Source organism: Salmo trutta, chromosome 1 (assembly GCF_901001165.1).
Source record: "Salmo trutta chromosome 1, fSalTru1.1, whole genome shotgun sequence".
Classification (NCBI taxonomy): domain Eukaryota; kingdom Metazoa; phylum Chordata; class Actinopteri; order Salmoniformes; family Salmonidae; genus Salmo; species Salmo trutta.
Genome location: NC_042957.1, coordinates 1612957 through 1618637, shown reverse-complemented (window position 1 = coordinate 1618637; position 5681 = coordinate 1612957).

Below are 5681 nucleotides of genomic sequence, written 5' to 3'. Positions count from 1 at the left end.
TAATTCAACGTGTCTGCATTTGGGTCTTACCTTCATACCTGACAATTTGAACATCGTTAAAACACTGTATATTTACATAACATGACCTTTGAAATGTCTTTTTTCTTTGTCTTTTGTATTCAGTTGGCCTAGTGCTGTGTCCTGTATTCAGTTAGCCTAGTGCTGTGTCCTGTATTCAGTTAGCCTAGTGCTGTGTCCTGTATTCAGTTAGCCTAGTGCTGTGTCCTGTATTCAGTGTCCTGTATTCAGTCAGCCTAGTGCTGTGCCCTGTATTCAGTCAGCCTAGTGCTGTGTCCTGTACTCAGTTAGCCTAGTGTCTTGTATTCAGTCAGCCTAGTGCTGTGTCCTTTATTCAGTCAGCCTAGTGCCCTGTATTCAGTCAGCCTAGTGCTGTGTCCTGTATTCAGTCAGCCTAGTGCTGTGTCCTGTATTCAGTCAGGCTAGTGCTGTGCCCTGTATTCAGTGTCCTGTATTCAGTCAGCCTAGTGCTATGTCCTGTATTCAGTCAGCCTAGTGCTGTGTCCTGTATTCAGTCAGCCTAGTGCTGTGCCCTGTATTCAGTCAGCCTAGTGCTGTGTCCTGTATTCAGTCAGCCTAGTGCTGTGCCCTGTATTCAGTCAGCCTAGTGCTGTGCCCTGTATTCAGTCAGCCTAGTGCTGTGCCCTGTATTCAGTCAGCCTAGTGCTGTGCCCTGCATTCAGTCAGCCTAGTGCTGTGCCCTGTATTCAGTCAGCCTAGTGCTGTGTCCTGTAGTCAGTTAGCCTTGTGCTGTGTCCTGTATTCAGTGTCCTGTATTCAGTCAGCCTAGTGCTGTGTCCTGTATTCAGTCAGCCTAGTGCTGTGCCCTGTATTCAGTCAGCCTAGTGCTGTGCCCTGTATTCAGTTAGCATAGTGCTGTGTCCTGTATTCAGTAAGCCTAGTGCTGTGCCCTGTATTCAGTTAGCATAGTGCTGTGCCCTGTATTCAGTCAGCCTAGTGCTGTGCCCTGTATTCAGTGCCCTGTATTCAGTCAGCCTAGTGCTGTGTCCTGTATTCAGTTAGCCTAGCGCTGTGCCCTGTATTCAGTTAGCCTAGTGCTGTGTCCTGTATTCAGTTAGCCTAGTGCTGTGTCCTGTATTCAGTGTCCTGTATTCAGTTAGCCTAGTGCTGTGCCCTGTATTCAGTTAGCCTAGCGCTGTGTCCTGTATTCAGTCAGCCTAGTGCTGTGCCCTGTATTCAGTCAGCCTAGTGCTGTGCCCTGTATTCAGTCAGCCTAGTGCTGTGTCCTGTGTTCAGTTAGCCTAGCGCTGTGTCCTGTATTCAGTGTCCTGTATTCAGTCAGCCTAGTGCTGTGTCCTGTATTCAGTCAGCCTAGTGCTGTGTCCTGTATTCAGTGTCCTGTATTCAGTCAGCCTAGTGCTGTGCCCTGTATTCAGTCAGCCTAGTGCTGTGTCCTGTATTCAGTCAGCCTAGTGCTGTGTCCTGTATTCAGTTAGCCTAGCGCTGTGTCCTGTATTCAGTCAGCCTAGTGCTGTGTCCTGTATTCAGTCAGCCTAGTGCTGTGTCCTGTATTCAGTCAGCCTAGTGCTGTGCCCTGTATTCAGTTAGCCTAGTGCTGTGTCCTGTATTCAGTCAGCCTAGCGCTGTGTCCTGTATTCAGTTAGCCTAGCGCTGTGTCCTGTATTCAGTCAGCCTAGTGCTGTGTCCTGTATTCAGTCAGCCTAGTGCTGTGTCCTGTATTCAGTGTCCTGTATTCAGTCAGCCTAGTGCTGTGCCCTGTATTCAGTTAGCCTAGTGCTGTGTCCTGTATTCAGTCAGCCTAGTGCTGTGTCCTGTATTCAGTCAGCCTAGTGCTGTGTCCTGTATTCAGTCAGCCTCGTGCTGTGTCCTGTATTCAGTCAGCCTAGTGCTGTGTCCTGTATTCAGTTATGTATTAGTATGTTTTCATGCAGGTCACTCACATGACCATACACAGCAGTGGAGTCTGCTGAGGGGAGGACGGCTCATAATAATGGCTGGAATGGAGTCAGTGGAATGGCATCAACCACGTGGAAACCATAGAAAACATGTCTTTGATGTGTTTGACTCCATTCCACTGACTCCATTCCAGCCATTATTATGAGCATTCCTCCCCTCAGCAGGCTCCACCGATACACACATGGTAATACACATTTAATGATATACCCCGTTTATACTTGTTTCTAACATGTATCCTTTGTCCTGATCTTGTCCACATTTTGATTGTGCCCACATTTTTTTTTTAGACTGGTGTAGACAATTAAAAGACCGTTGGTGTTCTTATTGTGAGATGTTGCTGACTACCTCTAAAGGTAGTCAGACATGTTTTCAGGACGAAGGACTCATGTTAACGCGAAGTAACCACTTCTAAAGGTAGTCAGACACGTTTTCAGGACGAAGGACTCATGTTAACGCCAAGTAACTACCTCTAAAGGTAATCAGACAGGTTGTCAGGACGAAGGACTCATGTTAACGCAGTTTAACCAGGGCTATAGAAACACACAGACGAACTCACAACACGTTTGAGCACTAACACACACACATAACATCACATGTCGTCTGCCTGCAAGAGATGATCAATGGCCCCCAGGTCGTCCAGCTGCCTAGGGTTCCAATGGCCCCCAGGTCGTCCAGCTGCCTAGGGTTCCAATGGCCCCCAGGTCGTCCAGCTGCCTAGGGTTCCAATGGTCCCCAGGTCATTCAGCTGCCTAGGGTTCCAATGGCCCCCAGGTCGTCCAGCTGCCTAGGGTTCCAATGGCCCCCAGGTCGTCCAGCTGCCTAGGGTTCCAATGGCCCCCAGCTGCCTAGGGTTCCAATGGCCCCCAGGTCGTCCAGCTGCCTAGGGTTCCAATGGCCCCCAGGTCGTCCAGCTGCCTAGGGTTCCAATGGCCCCCAGGTCGTCCAGCTGCCTAGGGTTCCAATGGCCCCCAGGTCGTCCAGCTGCCTAGGGCTCCAATGGCCCCCAGGTCGTCCAGCTGCCTAGGGCTCCAATGGTCCCCAGGTCGTCCAGCTGCCTAGAGTTCCATAGATAGACTTTTTTATATTTATTGCAATTTCAAATCCTGGGTCTGATGAGAAAAATCTGGTGGGAAGTTAGCTGCCAACCACAGGGTTTCTGGTATCAAATTCTAGATTCCATTGCCTGCCGTTGTGCCATTGAGCAAAGCACATAACCCCCACAACAACTGCTCCCCGGCTGCCGAGTGTGGCACTAGTTCGTTTAGCAGACAAAATTTGCTTAGTGTCATTATTTTATATTAAGAAGAATACAATTGAACATAGCTGAATAAAATAGAGAGGATATTTTCCCCAAATGATTTGATATGTTTAATATAGTTATTTATGTAACTTTAGTTGTGATACAAATGTTAAGCTATATGTTTTGATTTTTAATACATTATAAGGCTGCATGATGCAACTCTAATAATGTTTTGATAAAAGTTGCATGAAAGGCATGAGCTCTGATTTGTTGTTTTTTTGCGCAGGCTGTACACACTTCATCAGTCTCTCATTCACAATTTGACAAGCACTTGATAACGCTTGAAATTTCCTGGCTACATCCCCTTTGTGTGGCCGTAATGTTCCCTAAAAAATCCATGCCTTATGCGGCCAGTGGCCGTTGTGCCCTTGGGCTGAATACAATAATTATAATCCCATTCTCCCTGCTGCGTGCCGAAGCATCTCTCAGTCACCTAACTGGGTCTTTCTCACAGGCTACAAGTGAAGACAGACACATCGGGGATGCAACTGCGCTCGTCCTTATCCAATTCCGAGGCGCATATTGAAGATATAGGAAGAACTGTCCACATTTACTTTTTGTCAGACAACAAGATGAATAGGCCCAACGAACATGCAAAAGCACTAGCCTATGTCAATCTACTATAGTGCAAAAAGTTGACCTATTCTATTCTGTGTGAGAAATAAATATTCCAAACATACTCCGGGACGGTTGTGGGATGCGATAAATCCCAAACTAATAGAGCCACAAAAAAAAAAAACTTTAAGCAATGAGCCTGATGCAATAGATCAGAACGTTTAGCTTAAAATGTTGCTAAACTATTAGGCTATTTCTTTACATTATAAGCACAGCAATGCGCACACAGCATTAGGCTATAAGCGCGAATGTTCCATTAGCATGAAAACACCATTATCAAAAGACACCACAAATACGATTATGCACGTAAAGCTTATATTATAAAAGTGTTTTTTTTTATGGTGAAAATGATCTTCCCCAAGCGTATAAACTCACGTGCTTCGTATGTACGCCAGTTATGCTCTACACCTGTTGTAAAGCAGATTTCATGTGCTTCCTTTTATGAAGTTATTCGTTCACTTTAGGTGTGATACTAACCTTATTAAACATATAGGACTATGGGCTACTAACCTTATTAAACATATAGGACTATGGGCTACTAACCTTATTAAACATATAGGACTATGGGCTACTAACCTTATTAAACATATAGGACTATGGGCTACTAACCTTATTAAACATATAGGACTATGGGCTACTAACCTTATTAAACATATAGGACTATGGGCTACTAACCTTATTAAACATATAGGACTATGGACTACTAACCTTATTAAACATATAGGACTATGGGCTACTAACCTTATTAAACATATAGGACTATGGGCTACTAAACTTATTAAACATATAGGACCATGGGCTAGGCTACATGAGGTGGGCTACTAACCTTATTAAACATATAGGACTATGGGCTAGGCTACATGAGGTGGGCTACTAACCTTATTAAACATATAGGACTATGGGCTACTAACCTTATTAAACATATAGGACCATGGGCTACTAACCTTATTAAAACATATAGGACTATGGGCTACTAACCTTATTAAACATATAGGACTATGGGCTAGGATACATGAGGTGGGCTACTAACCTTATTAAACATATAGGACTATGGGCTACTAACCTTATTAAACATATAGGACTATGGGCTACTAACCTTATTAAACATATAGGACTATGGGCTACTAACCTTATTAAACATATAGGACTATGGGCTACTAACCTTATTAAACATATAGGACTATGGGCTACTAACCTTATTAAACATATAGGACTATGGGCTACTAACCTTATTAAACATATAGGACTATGGACTACTAACCTTATTAAACATATAGGACTATGGGCTACTAACCTTATTAAACATATAGGACTATGGGCTACTAAACTTATTAAACATATAGGACCATGGGCTAGGCTACATGAGGTGGGCTACTAACCTTATTAAACATATAGGACTATGGGCTAGGCTACATGAGGTGGGCTACTAACCTTATTAAACATATAGGACTATGGGCTACTAACCTTATTAAACATATAGGACCATGGGCTACTAACCTTATTAAAACATATAGGACTATGGGCTACTAACCTTATTAAACATATAGGACTATGGGCTAGGATACATGAGGTGTGATACTAACCTTATTAAACATATAGGACTATGGGCTACTAACCTTATTAAACATATAGGACTATGGGCTACTAACCTTATTAAACATATAGGACTATGGACTACTAACCGTATTAAACATATAGGACTATGGGCTAGGATACATGAGGTGTGATACTAACCTTATTAAACATATAGGACTATGGGCTACTAACCTTATTAAACATATAGGACTATGGGCTAGGCTACATGAGGTGT